At 40.4% G+C, this 25,669-nt stretch overlaps 1 non-coding gene across 1 annotated transcript; it reads right to left on the bottom strand.

The window, feature by feature from the left end:
• Nucleotides 1–6,570: 6,570 nt before the first annotated feature.
• On the bottom strand, nt 6,571–6,643 carry TRNAE-CUC (transfer RNA glutamic acid (anticodon CUC)). Its single transcript has one exon. It is a non-coding gene; the product is annotated as a tRNA-Glu (tRNA).
• Nucleotides 6,644–25,669: the final 19,026 nt, after the last annotated feature.

Raw genomic sequence — 25,669 nt, 5'->3', positions numbered from 1 at the left:
TCCTTGTTCATTTGCTATTTCCTCGAACTCACGATCCCGTAACGTCCCCGCCATTATCTCCACAGGTGCCAATGCTTCGGATCCATATGCCAACCTGAATGGAGTTTCTCCCCGTAGGTGTTCGAACCGTAGTTCTATAAGCCCACAATACATTATGTAGTTCTTCGACCCAAGAAGCTTTGTCGCCTTCGAGTCTTCTCTTTATTCCTTCCAGTAGCGTTTGGTTAGTAACCTCTACCTGGCCATTGCTTTGGGGGTATGCCACCGAGGACATACGATGCTCGATCATATATGTTCCACAGAATTGCTCAAATTGTGGACAATCGAACCGAGTACCATGGTCGGTGACAATTATCTTTGGAATCCCAAAGCGATATATGATTGATTCAAGCACAAATTTCTCCACTTTTTCTCAATAATTGTCGCCCGGTAATCGGCTTCTACCCATTTTGTGAAGTAATCAATTGCTACTATCGGATATTCCCGTCCCGCCTGATGCCTTGGTGAATTTGCCCATGATATCAATTCCCCACATTGCAAAGGGAATGGGATTTAGAATTGAAGTCATAATTTCCGCCGGGCGCTTCGATCTTGTAGCATGAATTTGAGCAGTTACTACATCGACGAACGTAGTCCATAGCAGCCTCTTGGATCTTAGGCCAATATAACCCAAGTCTTAGAATTTTGTGGGCTAGGGCTCGCCACCCATGTGAGCGCCACAAATTCCTTCATGAACCTCAGCCAAAGCTGATTTTGCTCCTTCGGGGCCTATACATCTCATAAGGGGTCCAGCATAAGATCTTTTGTATAGTCTCCCATTCTGAATGACAAATCTAGCTGATCAAATCTTGATCAACCTTGCCTCTACTTGGATCCTCGGGTAGCTTGTCATCTCTTAGATATTCGATTATTGGATCCATCCAAGAACGTTCGCTTCAATATAAGAAATTTCTTTCTCATGATAACTTGGGAAAGTTACCTCTTCAATGTAGACCGAAGGGTCTAGATTCTTTTCCTTGGCATTGGCTAGTCGGGATAGCTCATCCGCCACTGAATTTTCATTCCTCGAAATCGAGATATCTTCAAATTCCGAAATTGGTTCTGAAATGCCCGCACTATCTCCCGATATTTTTGCAAGTGTGGTTCTTTAATGCCATACTCCCCCTGGACTTGGTTGACTATAAGGCTGAGAGTCACTATAAATAGTAACATCTGCAATAGCTAATGCCTTTGACAACCGAAGTCCCTGCTATCGGGGCCTCATATTCGCTTCATTATTACTTGCATCAAATGCGAATCTCAAAGCATATCGAATAATAAATCCTGCTGGACTTTTTAATAGAATTCCAGCGCTGCTCCATCTTTATTACTCGAACCATCCACATATACCTCCCAAGTGGTTGGTATAATGGGATCCTCAATGGTGGGTTCCACTGGTGCAGTAGTTTCTACTACAAAGTCGGCTAATGCCTAAGCCTTGATTGCAGTTCTGGGCTTAAAACTCACTTGGAACTCACTTAGCTCAACCGACCAGGATACCATCCTTCCGGACAAATCAGGTTTGTTAAGAACTTTACTAAGAGGAAAAGTTGTAAATACCTCAATTGGATGAGCCCGAAAATATGGCCTTAGCTTCCCGGCGGCCATCATGAGAGCCGAGCATGCTTCTCAATCTGCGAATATCTCGTCTCCGCATCTAGCAACACGTGGCTTACATAGTAAATCGGCCATTGTTTCTTATCTTTCTCCCAAACAAGTACTGCACCGATTGCCGAAAGGGATGTCGCTAGATATAGCTGTAATATTTCCCCCTTCTCCGGTCCGGACAGGATCGGTGGTTGTCCAAGTGCTTCTTTTAATTCCTCGAAAGCTTTCGGCACTCTTCAGTCCACTTTGCTTCCTTACTGCCCTTCAGGTCTTTAAGTGCCTTGAAGAAAGGCAAACATTTTTCTCCGGACTTGGAGATAAATCGATTTAAGGCAGCAACTCTCCCTGTCAAACATTGTACATCCCGAACGGTTTTGGGAGCCTCCATATCAATCAAAGCTTGTATTTTGGCAGGATTTGCCTCAATTCCCCTCTGTGATACCATGAAACCCAAGAATTTTCCCGAGGAGACTCCAAAGGCACATTTTTCGGGGTTCAACTTCATTTGATGTTTCCTCGATCTTGAGAAAACCTCAGTCAAATCTGCAATGTGATTTGCTTTTGTAAAGCTTTTCACCAGCATGTCGTCAACATATGCTTCAACATTCTTTCCTATCAGCTCTTTGAAAATCTTGTTGACGACCCTCTGATATGTTGCTCCTGCATTCTTTAGGCCAAAAGGCATGACCTTGTAATAATAGCTTTCACGATTAGTCATGAAAGCCGTATACTTCTCATCCTCCTTATTCATAAGGATCTGATTATACCTCGAGTAGGCATCCATGAAACTTAAAGTTTCATATCCTGCGCATAGCATCTATCAAGAGGTCAATCCGAGGCAACGGGTAGCAATCTTTTGGGCAAGCTTTATTTAGATCCGTGTAGTCTGTACACATCCTCCACTTCCCATTCGCCTTTTTCACCATCACCACGTTGGCCAACCAAGTTGGGCACTCGATTGGTTCTATGAAACCAGAATTCTTAAGTTTTTCAACTTCGTTCCGAACGGCTTCATACTTTTCAATAGAGAAATTTCTTCTTTTTCGTATCACTTGGTTTCGCCTTAGGGTCTATCCGAGTTTGTGCTCTGCAATGGCCCGATCGATCCCCGGCATGTCCTCGGCGAGACCATGCGAATACATCCTTATTCTCGTTGAAGAAATAACTTCAACTCATCTTTAAACTCTTCCACTGTTCAGACCCGACATAAGTAATCTTTTTCTCATCCTCGGTACACGCCTAGATTTGCTCCAGTTTCTCCACTGGTTCGGGCCTTTGCATCTCTGTCTCTTCCCGATCATCTCGAACTTCTATGGGGAGGGTAGTAACCTTCCTCGGACCCTCCTTGTCTTTTAAATAGGCAACATAACACTACCGAGAGATCTTTCGGTCGGAGGAGACTTGACCGATTCCCATATCGATCCGGAATTTTATCTTCAAGTGCTTTGTTGAAACAATAGCACCTATCTTGGATAAAGATGGTCGCCCAAGAATCATATTATAGGCTGGTAGTTCTCGAACCACCAAAAAATTGATTCGGACAGTTGTTTCTTTAGGAAAACTTCCAATGGAAAGATCCAACTGAACCGATCCTTCCGCTACTGCAGATGACCCCGCAAAGCCATATAGGTGTGTAGATGAAGGTTTCATCAAGTCCCGATCCACCTTCAATTTCGATACACTTCGTAAGAAATTAGGTCAGCCGCAGACTCGTATCAATCAATACTCTATGCACTTCCCGCCGTGCAATCTCTACCTTGATGACTATAGCATCATCATGAGGTAAACAAACATCTCTTTCGTCTTCTTCGCTAAAGGTGATAGAATCTTCACCATTCAGCTTCTTCCGCTTCTGCGCCTCTCCGGCTCCAACAAATTTGGATTTGGTTTTTAAACTCCGGAATGATTCGGGCTCTGGACCCCCGAAGATGGTAAGAATCGGTGACCGAGTAGCAGCTTCAATCACCTCCTTGCCTTTTTTAGACTTCGGGGCCTCCCTCGATCGTTCTGAACTAACCGAACGATTCCTTTTAGGGGCAGCCGCACGTGGCCCACGTGGCTCCTCCCTCCTCCTCGCTAACAAAACCGGACAGATGTCCCCGAGATATCAATCTCTCAATATACGCCTTCGAGATGACGAGATCATTAGTGTAATGACCATAGTCCTTGTGGAATCGGCAATACTTTTCCCGATCCTGCCGCTCTCCGGGTTTCAAAAGAATTTTAGGCGGCCACTTCAAAATATTTTTTCTTTTGAGGATATTCAAAATATCGGCCCAAGGAGCATTCAATGGAGTGTACTCACTTCTACCGGGGGATCTTTGGCGCCAAGGTTGGGATCTTCCAACCCGATCGCGAACATTCTTCTTTGGCTTCGCTTCGCTCAGGAGCCTTTTGTTTCTTATTGGAGACTTTATTATCTCCTTGGCGCGCATCCGGAATCTCCATGACTTCAGCCTGCTTTTGGCATCTCTGTACCAACTCAGCATAAGTCGTGGGTATATCCTGTAGTAATAACTCCAGGAGTTTCCGATTTGTGAGTCTTGTGAATAGAACGGTTCTGGCTACTGTTCATCCAAGTTTTCTATCTCCATCGTCACTTTGTTGAATCTTTTCGAAAACTCTCGATCGATTCGTTCTTTCCTTGTTTGACAAGAAACAAGGTTTCTTCCGTTTTCTTGACCCGTATCCCACTCTGGAATCGCCCTATGAATTGGCGCGCCAATTCGTCAAAGTTTACGATCCTTCCCGAGGGGAGGTTAGAAAAACACTTTTGTGCCGCTCCGATTAGAGATGAACCGAAAACCCCGCATAAAATTTCATCGAATTACCCGAAAGCGCCATGGTCTCGTTGGTAATAGCCGATGTGAGCTGTTGGATCTCCGGAGCCATCGAATGTTGAGAAGGTAGGCAAACGGAAGTTATGGGGAAACCGATATCCCGCAATTGGCTCAAAGAAAGGAGTCTTCCGAATGACCGAGTAAATATCCTCGATTATTCTTCCCTTAGCCAATTGCCCTAACTTCTCATTGATGTTGGCCAATTCTTGACCAATCTGGGTCGGGTGATCTTCAGCAATACGATCACGACCTCGAGTAACACGATCATCACGTGCTACTCGATCATCACGAACAGCCCGTCCTTCACGAACGTTTCTCTCGTCACGAATCGCTCGATCATCACGAACGGTTCTTCCGACGGTGGGTGAGTGAGTTCTTACCCCCGTATCCAACCTTGTATTTGAATGAGTTGTACTCTCTTGCGGTCTGTCGAACCGATCGCCTCGCCTTGGTTGATCATCAATCCTCCGAAGTCCTCGGTCTCCTTCACGGAAATTCGATCAACATTCCGGTCTTCAGCCATTCTTTAGTCACGTGGTATTTGATCACGTGGCAATGCACGTCTCCCTGAATCGTGTTGATCAGGTTCTTGTGGTAAAACCACCCGTCTGGTGAGCATGCGGAGTGCTTGGCTCACCTCCAAGAGTTGAATCTTTACCTGATCCAATTGATCTTGGATTGTATCGGGAGGAAGATTACGTCCTCCCCGGCCATCATCCACCTCGATAGGATTTTGGCTTTCCTGGGGAATATCTGGATTATTCACCCTAGGTATCTGAACACCGGAATTGCGTTGTGCAGCGGCTGCTGCTGTGGCTGCCGATCTAGTCACCATGGCTTTTTCAAGTCTTTCCCACAGACGGCGCCAAATGATGCGTCCAAAATCTGCTCAGCCCTTGGATCTCCACGTGATGTCCTGCAAACGAAAGCGTCGGATGTGGCCCGACCGCTGGGGGTCGGGAGTCCACCTCCGAAGGCTAAGTCGGTTGATGAACTTAATCACAAACGGCTCGCTAGAAGCACGGAGTTAATGAATGAAGAAACGGGAAAGGTGATCTAGATAGCGGACGCCGATAGTTTGGATCTATCAGTATGTATCTGAACCTGAGTCTCAGATAGTATTCTTTTTGATCGATTGATCCGTCCCTCACCTTGTATGGTAGTGAGGTTTATATAGAGTGTACCTTCGAATCTCCTTCGTTGGATGCACTCGAGCCTTCTTCGGGTAGTCGTTGGATCTTATCAATGAGATCCGTTGAGCGATAGACTTCTACTAGTTTGGGCTAGTAGAGGACTCCTGAGATAACCGTTAGGTTATGCGATAGTTATCCCTTTGATGATGATTATCCGCAGCCGTCAGTTTGAGTCTGCTGTCATTAGGGTGATTACCCTAATCCATAAGTAAGATTAGGGCACGCTTGCAGCCGAATAAGCTTTCTTCTTCAGCAAGCCATCTTCCGGATCCGGTTCGCTCGGGAGCGATTCGGTTTTCTCCGTCTCGACCGGGGTCGAGGGTCGGACCCGGTATGAACCCGGTCAGATCATAAACTCTCCATATCAAACACTCAATCTTGACATGACCTTGACCGTAATTGGGCTAGCTATCTTCACTGAACCCTGATCTACTATTACAAGTAAACTTCGAAATTAAACCTTTTAGGGCATGGCATAAGGTGGTGGATTCAGGCTTTCATGGTCAAAATTTGCACCCTTTATCGTACTGCCCTTGGATGATATGTATGAGTTTTGTGAATTATTGTGTTGATATTGATATATTGAAGGTCATCAAGCTCAGGTGTCAAACCTTCCCACAAAAAATGTTCAAGAGTATCACTGGTGGTGCATACCAAAAAAAAGAGTATCACTCATGGTGATTTGCATGAGAGGAAAGATGGGATTGGGATTGGTGGGATTTGATATGAATGAGAGTAGAAGAGATATGGTGATTTAAATGAGAAAGAAGGGATTGATGCTTTGATTTGGATAAGGTGAAAGAGAAAAAAAAGAGAGGGTTTGATTCGGATGAAAAGATAGAAGGGATCTGAATTCCAGAACGAGGGATTGTACGGGAAAAATTCAAAAATTCCGTTGCCGGGACTTGAACCCGGGTCTCTCGGGTGAGAGCCGAGTATCCTAACCAACTAGACTACAACGGATCTATGCTTAAAACCATACTAGTTGATAATTATCTTTTTCGTTTGTATATATACCGAGGTCATGCAATTGGATTAAAATTCCTTCATAAATTTCTAGTTTGCCTTTGGTTTTTGTGTATGTATATATATATATATATGATCTAATGGTCACAAATTTATCTGAAGGAAAAAAAAAAAAAAAAAAAGAAGTGTTCATGTACCTAACTTAAGAAGTAAACATGGATGGAAAAGAGGACAAACTTTTTTATATTCGATTTATTAGGGCCAGGTTGAGGAACATAAACAATCAAGGTGTGATTAGGTTTGGCTTATCTCGTCAAGCTCTAGGGTCAATGATAAGAATTTTAGACCATAATTTAGAGTCTGGGCAAAAATAGGCTTAACTAAGAGCATTCAGGGCTAGGATTGGATTTTGAAAAACCTAACCCAACCTGTCCTTGTTGCAATTGTTGCCCCTGCAATAGGAATCTTTCCGTTCAATTAAGCTATGCCAACGGATAAAAGGTTGCTACCAATTTAGTTTGAAATGAAAAATCAGAGCTTGTATAATAAATATTCTTCATAACAAAAGCCCATCTAGAACTTCATTTATTCCATAATCAGTTAGCATTCCTTGCAAGAAGGGCTTGATTTTGAAGAACAGGATCTCTTAAGCTTAAGAGCCCTTTCTGTTTTGATTTACATATCTTATGAATTCAATGAAGCTTGTACTTTTCAAAATTATCGTCGAAAAAAAAAAATTTGAAGTTTCCCTCTTAATTTCAGAAAGATACTTCTATGAATTTAGAATTTTAAAATGAATTCCAACAAAGTTCATCATAGAGAGGGTTGAAGATTTAAGCAAAATCTATTCCCCAATCTGTGATGAAAGAGACATTTTCAATCCCTGTAACTTTCAAAGAAGTTGTTTTTGTCAAGTTTTAGAAAAGGATTCTTTTAGAAACTCCTAGCTCAATAGGTAATCCAAGCAGACGTTTTGAAGGACCATCTCTATAGGGAATATGAAAGACCCTAGAGAACCATCTCTTGAATTTGGTGTAAACAATGCGGCTAAAAGTAATACAACATTTTCATGACTAATTTCTAGCCCTGAAGCCTTGCAGTAAAGGTCAATACATGCTTTCCGAACCTGTAATTTGTTCAAGCATTTACAAATAGTAGATGAGAGATTTGGTCTCTATGACTTTTAACTCTAATTTCATGAACCTCTCCTTTTTCAGCTGTTGAATTAACAATTGAAGAAAAAAGATGTGCGCAAATAATAAATAAAGTAGGAGAGGGGGGTCTCCTTGCCTTATGCATAGGATGGATAGATGGTGTGAAATCCTCTAGGATCTTAATCCAAAAGCCCATCTTGCAAGTCCGAGAACCTAGAGTGCCAGTAGAAGACAGTTGTGGGCCATCCAAGTTGACGCCATGGAATCGAGAATTAAGCCCATGGGCATAGATGATGAAGATGATGACTTGGACACTCTTAATGACTAGGCAAAAAGTCTCAAGTTAACCCGGACGATTCTGGAAGATGGATTTGGCATACACAAAAATTAACGTTGGAAAGTCCCCATGCTTAGAGAAATGTTATCGTCAAGCTAAGCAAGGTCAAGTAAATTCTCTAACGAACCTCACTGAAAACCCCACATTGATGCACATTTTGAGGGAGCAATCTTTCGGACGAGGTTGGTCTAGTTGACTTGTCGCACCCCACCCAACCGGTTCCAAACATACCCGAATACCTGTGGAGGTGATGCACTACAGGATCTAGGCTTACGGCCAATCCATAACCACACAATACAATATAGCATAATCCAAAGAGCAAATGAATAAAAATGTATCAATTCTTAAAATTATTACAATTATCTGAAATGATAAAACAAAATTATAAATAAAAGTTAAAGGAAAAGTTAATTTCAAATAGCGGAAGTCTCAAAATTATCAAGAAATGTTTAGGAGAATTTAGTTTAATCCTTCGATTTTTCAAAAGAGAGTACACAATCCTAGTCAGGCTCTACCACGTCTCCAAAATAATCAAATGAGAATTAAAAGGATTGAGCCTTGTATGAGCAATCTAAGCATGGACACTTGTCTCCATAGGTCTCCACATCTCTACCTGCCAAGATGTCATATGGCTCGGTTGGCAATGAATATTCCAGAATGATTGAGTTCTCATAACCTGTAAAAGAGTCTAGAGAAAATATATTTTCGAGGAATGAGTTCCACAAAACTCTGTGAGGTTAACAAGATAACATATCATGTATCTAATACATATCCAAGTAAAAAAATATGAATATAAATGGAATGGAATTATATATTTATGCAAATATGCCCCTATACTCTAACAAGTGCTAGTCTCTATGGCGGACATGCATTAAGTCGTAACATCAGCTTCCTCTGGGAAGTCTCATCACTACCCTTACAGATTGGCTATCTCTATTGGGATTCCGTGGTATAGGGATACAGTCACATCACACCATGGCTGGGAGATTAGGCCACCACTCTTTCACCACACCATTGGTATGAGTACCAACACTTGTCAAGGATAAGTCTAGCCCAATGCAAGGTCAACTATTTTTTATGCTACATGTGGTCTTGATACCTTTCCTCACATACTAGATACCTCTATTGGTCCAGTATCATTCCCACCTAGGAATGTTACTCGTTACTGACTAGTTACTTCGTTGGATGAACATTCTTGTAACCCTATAGTCATACACATATGCTTTGGCGGACACTCTCGTGTCTCCTCACTAGCTGATTACCTCTGTTGGACAACCACAAGCCCAAACCCTTCACATATGCAACCTTACCATTGAATGATAATAGTGGGCCTATGTTTTCTCATGGACTGATACATCTGTTGGATGCCCACAAGTCCCAGCCATTGCTATCACGGGTCACTCGGCTTCAATATCCATGCCGAATGAGTAGTGACATATAAAAAGGGTAATGTAGCCATGCATTAGATACCTACATACAATGCACATAAATGACTAGATAAATGTAAAGGCACCAAGGGCAATGGGTGAACCCAAAACCTCAGGTTGATATACATGCAATGCATTATCACCTAATTTTCAACACATCACATTTTTAACCATAATTTGAATGAATTGAATAGTAACATTGTCACACCCCACCCGCCGGGTCCCGGTTACCCGCTCGACAACCCGTGGGTGCGATCCGTCACAGGATCCACAGTTTTAGTCTATCAATAATAATAAATACATGTTGGTGCAACCTAGAGGGGGGGGTGATTAGGTTGTACCTAGTGGTTTATACCAATTTTCTGGTTTAGTTGCAATTTCAAAATGAGTTGACAGTTCAAGATGAAATCTAATGACAAACAACAATCACAAACACAGAATTTATAGTGGTTCGACTCTACGAGTCTACGTCCACTCCTCTCTTAGTCTCAAGAGAGTATTTCCACTAACGGATCTCTTTCAATACAGTGGGTAGAGAAACAAACCCTTACAATCTTCGTTTCGGGGCAAGAGTACCCTTTACAATCTTCGTTCACGGACAAGAGTATCCAATACAATCTTCGTTTACGGACAAGAGTATCCAATACAATGAATTCTAATCAACCTAGACTAGAATTAAAATAACCAATTCACAATACGAAAAGTATTAGATATTACCTATCAAAAGAGAGTAACCCTTTACCCTTTGAGTGCAAGTGATGTAATGAATGAACCAAGAGTCAATATACTTCAGCGGTTTCAATAACTCCAGACTTTGCTTTAGTGAAAGCTTCAACTTTGGAATATCCTTCAAAGTTAACCGGAGTTGGGAGGACAGCAAAAATGCTAAAACACCAAAACTTTGCTTTTTCACTTGTGAGTGAATATGTGCTAGATGGGGGAGAAGGATGATTCTCAAATGGGGATGGTTGGGCTTTTATAGACCCCAAGTTACTGCTTTCCCCATTTCCCCAACGGACATAAAATCTTTGCGAGATTTTGTTCCAGATGGACGTCCGTCTGCCCAGACGGTCATCCGTCTCAAAGGTATCCGTTACAAACAGCTGTAGAAGATATTCTCTTTAAACTAGCCGTTATAGTCAAATCTGGGCCAGACGGACGTCTGTCTTCCCAGACGGTCATCCGTCTGGCCTGGTTTGGCTCAGACGGGCATCCGTCTGCCAGACGGAAATTCCGTCTGGCCTTCTGTTGTTTCTGAGAAACAGAGTTATGAAAACAGACGGACGTCCGTCTGTTCAGACGGTCATCCGTCTGCCCTAGACTGGTTCAGACGGGCATCCGTCTGCCAGACGGAAATTCCGTCTGACCTTCTGTTGTTTCTGAGAAACAGAGTTATGAAAACGGACGGACGTCCGTCTGCTCAGACGAACATCGGTCTGGGCTCTGTTTTTCTAAACAACTTTGGGCTGGGATATGGCTTGGATTTTTAGATCGTTTTGACAATCCTAAGCGCTGTACACCTTACTAACACGTCCTAGGTCACTCTAGTAACATGGATTACATATTATGGATGTATTTACATGTGTGTGTATGCAAAGGTGTCCTAAGCCCTGATTTAGCCTAAGTCTTGATTTTTGACTTGGGCTTTGACTTGATCTTGATCAATGATCTTGATGCTCTCCTCTTGACTTTGGTTCTTTGTCTAAGATGGTTTGATCTTGAGTTTGACTTTCCGGAATTTTCTTTGAACCGGATATTTACATCGAGATTTTCTGCAGTGATGAGCTGGAAAAAAACATTTCTTTATGGAAACATTAGTAGAGTGTTTATCATCATCAAAACTGATTTGAGACTGATGTGGCAAATGCTGACTTGGCATTTTCCAACAATCTCCCCCTTTTTGATGATGACAAACATGCAAGGGATAAAATGATATAAATCGTAAAACATTTCCATTTATGTATTTGGATGATTATATAAGCATGAAGTGTGCTTATTACTCTTAGTAAGCATCATATAACCCATCATATGTATTTCCAATCTTCATTTTATGTAAACCAAATCTTTTAACTAAAAGGGTTTACGAGCTGTATTTCTCCCCCTTTGTCAGAAACAAAAAGGAGGAAAAAGAGCAAAACTCCCCCTAAACAGGAGGATCCCGCTGTTATCACTGGCAAGAAAACAGGAAATAAGAAGAGAGAAGAGACATACAGATGCAGAGAATATTAGAATTAAGGTAAACAACAGTAAACATAATGTGTTAGCAACCGAGAAAGGTTAAAACAGCAGCAAATGTTCATCCAAACAGCAGAAAAAAACAGAAACAAAAACCCAAAAAGAAATTAAACATGGCAGCTAGTCAGTAGCGTCACGGCCGCCCTCATCATCTGCACTCCCATCATCATTCCCACTACCACTGCCACTGCCACTTCCTTCAATGTCGTCAACGTCCTCATTGCTTTCCTTGGCACCGTCCTCATCGTCATTGGCGCCTTCAGATTCGGCGACTCCTGGTGACGGGAGAGGGGGAATCTGAAGGTGAGTCATCATATGGTGTATCATGATTGTTTGATGAGCAATCATGCTGTCACTAGTATCCAAGCGATGGCTGATGGAGTCAAAGCGGGTGTCGAAGTGCTGTTGCATATTAGTGAGGCGTGAATCAAGGGCTTGAAACCGGGAGGCAGTGGAGGAAGAGTAGGAAGATGGCTGTTGTGGTCTAGCTGAAGTGCCCTCGATATCCATGGGTTGAGAGATGCTCTTTCGGCGGGCTTGGGCAGCAGTGCGCTTGCGGGAGGGAACAATGCCTTTGTTGTCTATCCGGGAGGCAGGTGGAGTAGGGTCCTCATTTTTAAAGCTAACGTTGAAGTGTCTGAATATTTTGGTGAGGAGACTACCATAAGGAAGACATTTGTTCCCGATCCACATTGACTGGATCATGTAGGAAAGAGTGGCATATGGGAGGCAGAGAGGAACATGATGAATTATGCAATAGGTAACATATGTTTGAAAGGAAGTAATGTCAGAACGATGTCCCTTTTTAGGGATGATGTTGCGTTGAGTGATCTTGCTTACAACCTTAGCTTGTTCAGTGAACATCGTTTCCTGAATGTCCACATGGTAGCGAGGAGGGGTCTCAGGTGGAAGAAGGCTTTGGTAGACAGTATCTATCTGGACATCCTCAGGAGGGGTATCTTTGTAGGTCCAAAAACGAAGAGCACCCTCCGTGGAGAGCTGACAAATTTGGTAAAAAGAGGGGATAGTGAGAGTGATGTCCACTCCTTTGACGTAGGAGGTGACTGTGAGGTTCTCGTTGGTTCCCGCATGCCGAAGATTTGCATAGAAGTGATTGACCCAGCGAGCATAGGTGATTTCCTCAGCATGAAGCATAGACTCCCAACCTAGGGCTTCAAACATGTCCTTGATGGGAAACTTGGAGAAGGCATCAAGGTCTACAGTGGAGCCTTGTTCTATGCTACGGGCAGCAACTCTAGGGTACATTCGTTGAGCCTTTGCATCACGAAACCATTTGTCGAGCCTAGGTGGGCTCGCAGGAGGTGGGTTTCGGGAAGAGCGAGGAGGATGGGTGCTAGAGGTGGAGGCACCACCGCGGACGGACGAATGCTTACGGCGAGGCATGGGGTATCTGTTGAAAAACAAGAGAACAACAAGTATAAGAAAAAACACACTACACAGAGAATGGGTGAAGTGGGATAAAACAAAAGATGGAGCCCTAAGGGCATGTAATCTTCATAGGTGTGAAGATTGTAGGTTGTTTGTACTCAATTTGAGACTTGTTTTAACCAATAAGTATTCCAAGAATATGGTTTCAACAAGGAGCTCAGAGTAACGAAGTGAACACAAAGATAGACCGAAAGATAGAGGAGGAGAGCCAAAACAGGGGAATTTTAATGCTGGAAAATACCAAAGCTGGAAACGAAAAACAATGCTATAGAAAAAAAAAAAAAAAAAAAAAAGGAAAGAAGGAAAAATGCATAAGAAGGGTCAATAAGAGAGTGCAAGCATACTATGGAGTTGCAGTATGACAGCATGTTAAGGACCCAACAATAAACGAAAAAAAAATTTGAACTCATGGGACAACCATAAAAATAAGAGACAAACAAGCCAGAAATCGAAGAAACATCTCATACGTATAGGGTATGTGAGAGATTAATCGTGAGGAAAATAGAAAGATAAAGAAATTTGAAAACCTACCAACAGAGATGCACACAAGGAGGAAGTCGTGAGTCGCGCAAGAGAGAGAGAGATGGTGCTGCTGGAAGGTGTGTCGTTTGCAGGGTGTTGGAGAGTTTAAGAAGGAAGGTGAAGGAGAGATATGGGGAGAAAAGAGAGAAATTAGGGATTTGAAACCGTTTGAAATCGTGAGGAGTGAGTAGAGGAAGGAGAGAAGTGAGGGATTTGAAAAAAATATCATCGCGGAGAGGGTTTTGTGGGTTTTAAAAAAGCAGACGGATGTCCGGCTGAACCAGACGGGCGTTCGTCTGTTTTACGAGTCTGTGTATTTGTGAACACAAGTGAGCCGGCGGAAATCCGTCTGGACTTTGTAGTCAGACGGACGTCCGTCTTGGCAGACGGACGACCGTCTGAAGTGCTGAACTACCCATTTGAGAAGATGGAGTTTGAGAGCGAATAGAGTGGATTATGCTACTCTGAGAGATCAAGTAACCCCAATTCTCGTCATAGGTCAACAAAGCGGTCTTCACTGAGGGGTTTTGTGAAAATATCGGCTAATTGATGGTTTGTATCAATGAATTCAAAAATGACTTCATTCTTTTGGATACAATCTCTAAGAAAATGATGTCGGATGTCAATATGCTTGGCTCGGGAGTGAAGCACAGGATTTTTGCTTAGATTGATGGCACTAGTGCTATCACACTTTATGGGACATTTGTGGAGTTGAATCTTGTAATCAAGCAAAGTTTGTTTCATCCAAATGACTTGTGCACAGCATTTTCCAGCTGCAATGTACTCTGCCTCTGTTGTTGATAGAGCAACACAGTTTTATTTCTTGCTGAACCATGACACTAGGCAGGGTCCAAGTAGATGACATGTACCGCTTGTGCTTTTCCGATCAACATGACAACCAGCAAAATCAGCATCCGAAAAACTTAATAGGTCAAAACCTTGATTTTTGGGATACCAGAGTCATAAGTTTGATGTGCCTTTCAAATATTTGAATATTCTTTTAACGGCACAAGCATGGGATTGTTTAGGATTAGCCTGATATCGTGCACAAGCACAGACACTAAACATGATATCTGGTCTACTAGCTGTTAAGTATAGAAGACTCCCAATCATACCTCTATATTTGGTGGCATCAAAAAGTTTCCCATCCTCATCTTTTGATAATTTCAAAGATGTGCTCATGGGAGTTCCATTTGCCTTTTGAGAGGTAGCATCAAATTTCTTGAGGAGTTCTTTAATATACTTGATTTGACTGATAAAGATGCCAGTTTCATTTTGTTTGATTTGTAGACCAAGAAAGAAAGATAATTCACCCATCATGCGCATTTCAAACTCATTTCTCATGCAAGAACTAAACTCATGACATAAGGATTCATTTGTAGCACCAAATATGATATCATCTACATATATTTGAACAATTATAATATCATTTTTCTTATGTTTTACAAATAATGTGGTGTCTACTTTACCCATTGAGAATTATTTTTGGACTAGAAATTTACTTAGTCGTTCATACCAAGCACGTGGGGCTTGTTTGAGTCCATAAAGAGCTCTTTTTAGTTTGAAGACATGATTTGGAAATTCGGAGTCTTCAAAACCCGGAGGTTGGGCAACGTAGACTTCCTCCATAATGAATCCATTTAAGAATGCACTTTTCACATCCATTTGATACAGCTTGAAGTTTTTATAGCAAGCAAATGCTAATAACATCCGTATGGATTCTAGTCGGGCTACGGGTGCATAAGTTTCATCAAAATCAATGCCTTCTTGTTGATTATATCCTTGGGCAACTAAGCGTGCCTTATTTCTAATGACTTGACCATTTTCATCGAGTTTATTTCTAAATACCCATTTGGTACCTATGATGGTATGGTCTCGAGGTCTTGGAATGAGTTCCCAAACATCATTTCTTTCGAATTGATTTAGTTCTTCTTGCATGGCCATAATCCAATAATTGTCAGTTAAGGCCTCTTTTGCATTCTTGGGTTCTATAGTTGACATGAATGCAGCATAGTTGCAGAAATTTTGGGTTCTAGATCTAGTTTGGATTCCTTGACCTAAGTTTCCTATGACTTGGTCAAGAGGATGATCTTTCCAAGGAACTACCTCTTTAGGTAATTCTTGAGAGTGAGTTCTATTTTCTTCTGGAATGGTTCGAGATTCCTCTAATTATTGGTCATCCACTTTTTCCCTAATGACCTGTCCAGTCCTTCCATCATCTTCCTCATCAATTAAAGGTTTATATTTATCTTTAGGTGGAGAGACATCACATGTGACATTCATGGATTCTTTCACAACAAGGGTTCTTCGATTTAGTACTCTATATGCTCTCTTTGTTCGAGAATATCCTAGGAAAATTCCTTCATCGACTTTTTCTTCAAATTTTCCTTTAGGATCTCTAGTGTTTAATATAGTGCACTTACAACCAAATATTTGAAAATGATCAACTCTAGGTATTTTATTATGATAGAGTTCATATGGTGTCTTGTTTAGAAATTTTCTAATTATCACATGGTTTAAGACATAGCAAGCAGTACTTGTGGCTTCTGCCCAAAGGTATTTGGGCATTGAGAATTCACTAAGCATGGTTCTGGCCATTTCTTGAAGTGATCTATTCTTTCTCTCTACTACTCCATTTGATTGGGGAGTTCTAGGAGCAGAAAAATTATGAGTTATGCCTTCTTTGTCATAGAATTGTCCAAAGTAGTTGTTGTTATCAAATTCTCTTCCATGGTCACTTTGGATGGTAGTTATAAGGTATCCTTTATGATTTTGAATTTTCTTAACAAGAATACTGAATTCTTCAAAAGCATCATCTTTATGCTTTAGAAACAGAGTCCAAGTATACCTTGAGTAGTCATCAACGATGACAAAAGTATAGTATTTTCCACCAAGGCTAGCTATGGAAATAGGTCCAAATAAGTCCATATGTAATAGTTCTAGTGGTCTACTAGTAGAGACTATATTTTTGGACTTATGGGATACTCTAGTTTGTTTTCCCTTTTGGCATGCATCACAAAAGTAGTTTTTGTCAAATTTCATTTTTGGAAGATTTCTAACTAAATTTTTTGATGCAATGATTTCAATTTGTTTTTTATTTATATGACCTAGTTTTCTATGCCAAATTAGAGTTTCTTCAAGAGACATGAGACAAGTCATACTAAGAGATGATTCATTGAATACACAATTGTAGATGTTGTCTCTCCTAATTCCTTTAATGATTAATTTCTCATTTATATCTTTCACATAGCAAGAAGAGACATCAAAGGTGACTTTATAACCTACTACATAATTGACTTACACTAAGCAAGTTATATGATAGTTTATCAACTAGATATACATTTGAGATAGATGTACCTCCAATATTAACTTGACCAATGCCAACAATCTTTCCTTTACTATTGTCTCCATAGGTAACGCATCATCCATCATATGATCTAAGCTTTGTGAAGAGCTTTGGATTTGACGTCATATGTTTGGAACAGCCACTATCAATGTACCATTCACTTCTTTGAGTATTCATTAAGCAAACCTACAGAGGAAAGGATAGATGTGCATTGGTCCCCACGTCTACATGGGTCCAAATTGGTTAGTTCTTATTGGTTCCATGTTGAACCAACTAGGTTGATATCCTTTTGGTCTTTGAAACCTTGGATCACAAATGTCAAATGGTTCTTGGACTTGAGGTTTTTGTCTTCTTGGTCCATTGAAGTTTTGACTTCTTTGTCCATTTATCTTGTTTGTATTGTTGAAAATATTTTCATTTCTTCTAGGCATATGTGACATATATGAAAGTTGAGGGATATGCTCATAGGGTGCAAAATAGGGATATGGCCAATTATAATTAAACATCATTTGGTTTTGGTTTGGCCAAAATTGATGATGTTGGTTTTGGACATTTTGATAGTTTTTGAATTTTTGCTGCCTATGTTCATAGTTGTTTTGATTTCTATCATTTCTTCTTAAATAATTTTGATTATGATAATTTTGTCCTGATTATTCCTTTGTCCATTCTTCTGATTTTCATTTACTCTTTTACTTTGAATGTAGTGATTTTTCTTTTCATTTTTTCTTCTAATTGTTTGAGGTTGAGTCTTGTTCCCACCTTGAATGTTTCCTTGAGCATTTTTGGATGTGGGTAAAAGGTTCTTACTAGATGTTCCTTTTTCAAAACGAACTTCTTTACCTTTTCTAGGAGTTTCAGTTTCACTATTGAATCCTAGTCCTTCTTTGTCTTGGGGATTCTTTTTGGGGTTACCTAGAAGGCTATCTAAGTTCTTTTGACCATTTGTGAATTTCACAAGAGAGTTGTTTAAATCTGTATTTTCTAGTTCTATTTTCTCAATATGTTCCCGTAATTCAGTTACGGTGTTATTGAGATAATGTACTTCTCCTAGAAGACCATCTAGATCTTCTTCCTCACTTGTGGATTTCACATTATTTTATTTTTCTATTTTTCTAATGTACTCTTGTAAGTTGTTTACTGTTTCATTTAGAGATATTACTTCTCCTTCTAGAATTTTGTTTTTCTTTTCAATTTTCTTGCTGAACTTGTATAAAGTTTCAAAGCCACTAGCCAGATCTTCTTCATCAATATTATCTATATCATTTTCATCAAGCGTAGAGTCAAGACTATCATATATGGAACTTACCTCATGATCTTGTTCTTCAGGTGAGCTGGCCATCAAGGCTAAGTTGATCTTTTCTTCATCGGACTCTTCACTTTCTTCTTCATCATCACTTGTAGTGTAGACTACTTCGGCTTTGTACGCCTTCTTTTTCCCTTTGGTAGGACATTTGTTTTTGAAGTGTCCTGGTTTTCTACACTCAAAACAAATAACATCCTGATTGTTAGTAGATGAAATTTCACCTTTTGATGAGCTTTTACCTTTGAATTCTTTGGATCCTTGTCCTTTGAATGGAAACCGTTCTTTTCTTCCTTTTAGAAATTTCCTGAATTTTCTTGTGATAAGAGCAATATCCTTGTCGGAGTCCTTGTTGTCTTCATCGCTTTCATCGTCTTTGATGGAACTTTTAAGAGCAATGGACTTCTTCTTTTGTTCTTTTGACTGGCTTTCCTCATACTTCTTGTCTTCTTCAAGTTCTGCCTCATGTGCAAGTAGAGATCCCATGAGCTCATCAAGTGTGATATGTTCTAGATTTCCCACTTCTTGAATTGTTGTTTTCTTGGGTCTCCAAGATGGTGGAAGTGCTCGTAGGATTCTTCTTGTCACATCTTCATTTGCAAATTCCTTGCCAAGACTATGCAACTTATTTATAATGTTAGAAAATCTAGTAAACAAAGAAGTTATATCCTCATTATCTAACATCTTGAAATTTTCATATTGAAGCATATAGACATCCAAATTTATCTTTTTTATTTGGTTTGTTCCTTCATATGTAACTATTAATTTTTCATAAACTTCCTTTGCATTCTTGCAAGTACCACACCTATTGTATACTTTTTCACTCAAAGCACATTGTAGGAACATTTTTGCCTTGTAATTTGCTTGGGATTTAATTTTATCAATTCCATCCCATTCAGTCCTTAGTTTTGGAACTTTGTTACCATCTTTATCAAGTTTGGTAATCTCATTTGGTCCATACACAATTATATCCCAAACATCTATATCAATAGTACAAACAAAATCTTCAAATCTATTCTTCCAATAAGCAAACCCTTCTCCATCAAAATATGGAGGTCTAGAGGTATTTAAACCTTCGGGTCTTGAGGAGAATTGGTTAGACAATGATGCCATGATCTTTTACTCTTTTTGAGATTGATTTTAATCTCGATTTGAGCTCCCGCTCTGATACCAATTGTTGGTGCAACCTAGAGGGGGGGTGATTAGGTTGTACCTAGTGGTTTATACCAATTTTCTGGTTTAGTTGCAATTTCAAAATGAGTTGACAGTTCAAGATGAAATCTAATGACAAATAGCAGTCACAAACACAGAATTTATAGTGGTTCGACTCTACGAGTCTACGTCCACTCCTCTCTTAGTCTCAAGAGAGTAATTCCACTAACGGATCTCTTTCAATACAGTGGGTAGAGAAACAAACCCTTACAATCTTCGTTTCGGGGCAAGAGTACCCTTTACAATCTTCGTTCACGGACAAGAGTATCCAATACAATCTTCGTTTACGGACAAGAGTATCCAATACAATGAATTCTAATCAACCTAGACTAGAATTAAAATAACCAATTCACAATACGAAAAGTATTAGATATTACCTATCAAAAGAGAGTAACCCTTTACCCTTTGAGTGCAAGTGATGTAATGAATGAACCAAGAGTCAATATACTTCAGCGGTTTCAATAACTCCAGACTTTGCTTTAGTGAAAGCTTCAACTTTGGAATATCCTTCAAAGTTAACCGGAGTTGGGAGGACAGCAAAAATGCTAAAAACATCAAAACTTTGCTTTTTCACTTGTGAGTGAATATGTGCTAGATGGGGGAGAAGGATGATTCTCAAATGGGGATGGTTGGGCTTTTATAGACCCCAAGTTACTGCTTTCCCCATTTCCCCAATGGACATAAAATCTTTGCGAGATTTTGTTCCAGACGGACGTCCGTCTGCCCAGACGGTCATCCGTCTCAAAGGTATCCGTTACAAACAACTGTAGAAGATATTCTCTTTAAACTAGCCATTATAGTCAAATCTGGGCCAGACGGACGTCTGTCTGCCCAGACGGTCATCCGTCTGGCCTGGTTTGGCTCAGACGGACATCCGTTTGCCAGACGGAAATTCCGTCTGACCTTCTGTTGTTTCTGAGAAACAGAGTTATGAAAACAGACGGACATCCGTCTGCCCTAGACTGGTTCAGATGGGCATCCGTCTGCCAGACGGAAATTCCATCTGACCTTCTGTTGTTTCTGAGAAATAGAGTTATGAAAACAGACGGACGTCCGTCTGCTCAGACGGACATCCGTCTGGGCTCTATTTTTCTAAACAACTTTGGGCTGGGATATGGCTTGGATTTTTAGATCGCTTTGACAATCCTAAACGCTGTACACCTTACTAACACGTCCTAGGTCACTCTAGTAACATGGATTACATATTATGGATGTATTTACATGTGTGTGTATGCAAAGGTGTCCTAAGCCCTGATTTAGCCTAAGTCTTGATTTTTGACTTGGTCTTTGACTTGATCTTGATGCTCTCCTCTTGACTTTGGTTCTTTGTCTAAGATGGTTTGATCTTGAGCTTGACTTTCTGGAATTTTCTTTGAACCAGATATTTACATCGAGATTTTCTGCAGTGATGAGCTGGACAAAAAACATATCTTTATGGAAACATTAGTATAGTGTTTGTCATCATCAAAACTGATTTGAGACTGATGTGGCAAATGCTGACTTAGCATTTTCCAACAATACATATACATGTAATCAAGAGCAAGAATAGTGCAATAATCAATAAAAAGGTTACAAGAGTCCAAAAACTCCAATAAATATCCAAGAACGAACGAAAGAGGGAAAATCAAGAATCAAAAGTAATATCAAGTTCAGCGGAAGCAAAATAAATAACTAAATAATCTTCTTTCTGGTTTTCTTTTCTAAATCTACAAACGGGTTTTCTAAATTAACAAGTAAAGATGTCCTCCAATCTTTCTCCACACGATCATCAAAATCCTGGGAATCTGCCTCCGTCGGCCATCAATGGGTGCTAAAAGTGCACACAAGCATATTCAAGAGGCTCCATGCTCTGCAAGTCCATGTACCACTGTCTGTCTCACATCAGCTTCATACGAGAAGGCTCTTTCATATGAATCATCTCCAACTTCCGACATTGTGCAACCATCTGTACAGTTTATATAATACATACAATGAAAGGAATGAGTTCCAACGAACTCAGTAAGGAACAAGCAATTCTCATATATATGTCAATACAATCCATGAATGCACAGATGAAATGATATGGATGGTATGCAGAAATATGAATGATACTAAGATCTAACTATGCAAGTCTCTAATCAGCTGGCATGCTTTAAGATATACACCAGCCCTCCTTTGGGTAAGTCTCATCACTCTGATCCGGCAAGGACTGGTTACCTCTGTAGGGATCCTGGGCAAAGGGATAAGTCCACACCTGGCTCTCAAACCATGACTATGGGTTAAGTCAACACTCTCTCACCACGACCATTGGCAATGAGTACTGACGCATGTCGGGGTTTCTAATCCAATGCAAGTCATAATGGTAACATACTATATGGAGTCCAGATACATCCCCTATGGCACCAACCAACTCGATTCAGTATCCTTCGCAACCTAGGAGTGAGAACCCTCACGGACTGGCTACCGCTGTTGGACTCCACTCCTTAACCCTATGGTCATCCACATATTATTGGGTCGGATGCTCTCATGGCTCCTCACGACACCCGGTCCATTCCTTGGACGTCCATGAGCCCAACCCTAACATATGCAACCCTACCATTACATGACCAATAGTGGACCACGGAGTCTCCGCACAGACTGGTTACCGCTATAGGATGAAACATAGTCACGTCACCATTGTCACGGGTCACCCGGCTTCAATTCCGCTGCCGAAAGGGTAATAGCATGTGGGGTGCCTAGCCATGCAATTCTAGACACTCCTAAGTATGTCATCCAGTAATCATAATAGTGCTGGAGACATCAGCAGGCATGTGTCCCATTCCACAGCCTTCTGATATCCCAAGCCAAGATATTCCAATGGAATACCCATTCCATCACAACTACACTACATCACTCTTTATCATACCATGAACAGTTGTGCAATATCATAAAAGATGAAGTACATCAAAGAATACCACTAACAGCAAGTATACAATAAGATTCACATGCTTTATACAATTATAGCAAGTTACATGATCAAAGAATAATAAATAGAACAACTGAATCATCATGTATATGTAATTGCATATAAATAAGAATGCATGTCTTTACCTGTAATTATGTAAAATTCCTCTAACTTGAATTCCAGAAACTATTATAAGACTTTTACTTGAAACAGAGAACACCTAGGCATAGGGTTACAAGAATATATAAGAGTCAAGAGTCAAAACAAATCCAAAATCAAACTTACACAGACACTGGAAACCGGCAGTCGCTTGAGCCGGTCGCTTAGGTTGAGCAACCGCCACTAGTGACCGCCCCAAAAACAGAGAGTTTCAAATCCGAAACTCAGGCTTCTGATCATGGCCTAAGTCTCGAATCTAACACTCCTAAAGACAAAAGGTGATAAGAAACCTAATGATAATCATAAATGGATTACCTAGAAACTCTCCCCTTGACTGGATTTATTCATTAACAAATGCAGGGATTCGTTTCTGGAAAGGATCTCGTCAAGAACATTGGGAAGGGAGTACAACAAATCAATTGGGTAACCATTAACAAAAAAGGGGATGGGTTCAAATCAATTAAAGGTTAAAAAGAAGAGAATTGCAGATGGAGATTCATTACCTTAACCAGAATCACCAAGAATAGAAGAGAAAAGGTTCCATATCATTAACAACACTTCAGACCTGAATCCCGCACGTTTCCACAGCCGTCTAATCGCCCAAAATAGCAATCCCGAACATAATAATGCGTTAATAGGGCGAGGGATGCTATTTATAACGAACAGGGGGCAAAATAGGGCAAAACCCCGAAAATAGAACCGGGCGGTCGCTCTAGGCGGTCGCTTGGTTCAATCGACTGCCACTAGCAACCGCCCCCATGTATATTGCTATACAAGGGTGCTTTGCTCATGGGGTTGAAGACCAAGTACAACCTAACCCAAATGAAGACATGGGGGAGATCTTAGTCCGAAAATGAATCTCAATAGGTCAATAATAAAGGGGTTAGGGTTTCATCATACATAACCGATGGCTCTCATGGAAAGGCTAGGGGGAATCAAGATTCACCCTAGGGAAAGAGAAACAAAGAATGCACAATCTAAAAAAGTGTTGGAGAGTTTTCAACAGATAAAAGAACATTAGGGTTTCAGATATGGTTACCTCCCATGAGAGTTGGTTACCTCTCATGAAAGTTACCCATAATTAACTCACACAAAAACAACCCAATATAGATAAAGGAACATCTCATTAGTATTTCAAAATAAAGAATGGAATTGGGAAGGGTCTACCAATGAGAGAAAATAAGGTTCTCAATTAAAGTGAAAGGAAAGAAATTCAAATCATAAAATTAGGGATTTACTAACAAGAATCCGTATATCCCACAGAAAGACTAAGGAGAATGAAGATTCACCCTTAGGGCAAAGAATTTACAATCAAGAAAGGTTTTGGCCTGGGAGGGTCCAATGAATTAACATAAATAAAAGGGTTCCCAATTGGTTACCATCTCATGAGAGTTACCCAAGAATTTCCCTTCAAAATCTCTCCCTTCTTGGTTTCCAATGGTCCAAGGAAAAATTAGGGATCAACTCCTCAATCATGAGGACACAAGGGAAGGTCATGGTAAAAGTATGAGACCTTCCCCACAATCCTAAAGATAGGTAGAAAATTCAAGGAAAGTATCATCAAGATCTTTGGTGGAGTCCAATTCAAGAATCATCGCCATATGGCTTCAAGAACATAGAGTGAATTGGGGGATTCACTCTAGGGCTAAAAGAATTAGACAAGAGGTCATTACAGTAGTGTAATACCCCTCTCATAATCAGAAGATCAGAAGTAAAGAAGAAAGAAAGAATTAAAGAAGAAACGAATTGAATATCAACCTTTTAGAAGAGAAACCGATGAAGAAATCAGAACAGATGCTTGAGGATCTTCCTTGGCTTCGAAGGAGAGGTTCTAGGGCTTTTCCCACGTTCTCCCAAGGCTTAGAACAGATTGAGAGTGAAACACATGGAGTTCCCCCTTTTAAATAGCACAAAGAGTTCAAGAATTACTAGGATTTCACCAAACTGACCAAACTGACCCTGTTGGTTGTTTGGTCGCCAAAGAGGAAGTTCAAAGGTCGATCCCACGCCATCAAGAGGTTTAGAAACATAGTGGGATAGCTTAACACGAATTTAAAAGAAATAAAACTTTTAAAAACCTTCAAAACAGAAAATTACCAAAATGCCACTGCCTGGACAGCTTATTCAAAACAAAGGATTTAATGGGCCTAACTTCAATATTTTTGGATGGGCTTCTTTCAACACATCATACTACTTACTTAGTATGGAGGGATGTCTTCAAACCAGGTCTAACTAGGCTTTAGGTCCATCAACCAAGTTCTTCATCACAAATAAATAGTTCAACTCCAAATCAAAAAAGGTTTCCATAAAGAAACACCATCATCAATATCCATGGGTTTTGGGTCAAACACCATATCTTCTACTAAGATGGCCCACAAATACATCTTCCTCATTTTGGGACATAGGATCAACTCTAAGGGAAAGGTTTGACATGGCTTCCTAAGATTTTCAAAGATAGTAAAACTGAAATCACGGTCAAACTTCAAAGTCAACATTAAACAAATGCCACTTCACCCAAAACAGATCGGGTCTTCGGGCTAGATTTGGGCTGGGTGTTACATTCTCCCCCCCTTAAAAAAAAAATTGTCCTCGAAATTGGGAGAGTACTAGGCTTCCAAAGAGATAGAGATACATTGGTTTTATCTTGACTTCTGTCAAAATCAACGAAAAACAAATAACAATTTTTTTTTTTTGTAAGAAAATCAACGGAGTAAACCTAACATGCTTTGAAATCAAATTGAAAGTATGATCATGGCTTCATGAAGATTTCACAAGGATCATGACGAAGATCAATATGAAGATCATAAAACCATAAGAATGAAAGGAGGTTGTAGAAGAGATGGTTGCAAGGATGCGGCATCTTCTTCATAGCCTCAATCACAAAGAATAAAACATAGCAAGAGTAGATCAATACAACACAAGAGAGATTACTAAACTATGATTGAAGAATAGGATATGA

Source organism: Hakea prostrata, chromosome 8 (genome assembly GCF_041222555.1).
Source record: "Hakea prostrata isolate BN-2017 chromosome 8, UWA_Hpros_2, whole genome shotgun sequence".
Taxonomy (NCBI): Eukaryota; Viridiplantae; Streptophyta; class Magnoliopsida; order Proteales; family Proteaceae; genus Hakea; species Hakea prostrata.
The sequence above is the reverse complement of the archived record's forward strand: the minus strand, read 5'-3'. Positions and strand labels throughout refer to the sequence as shown.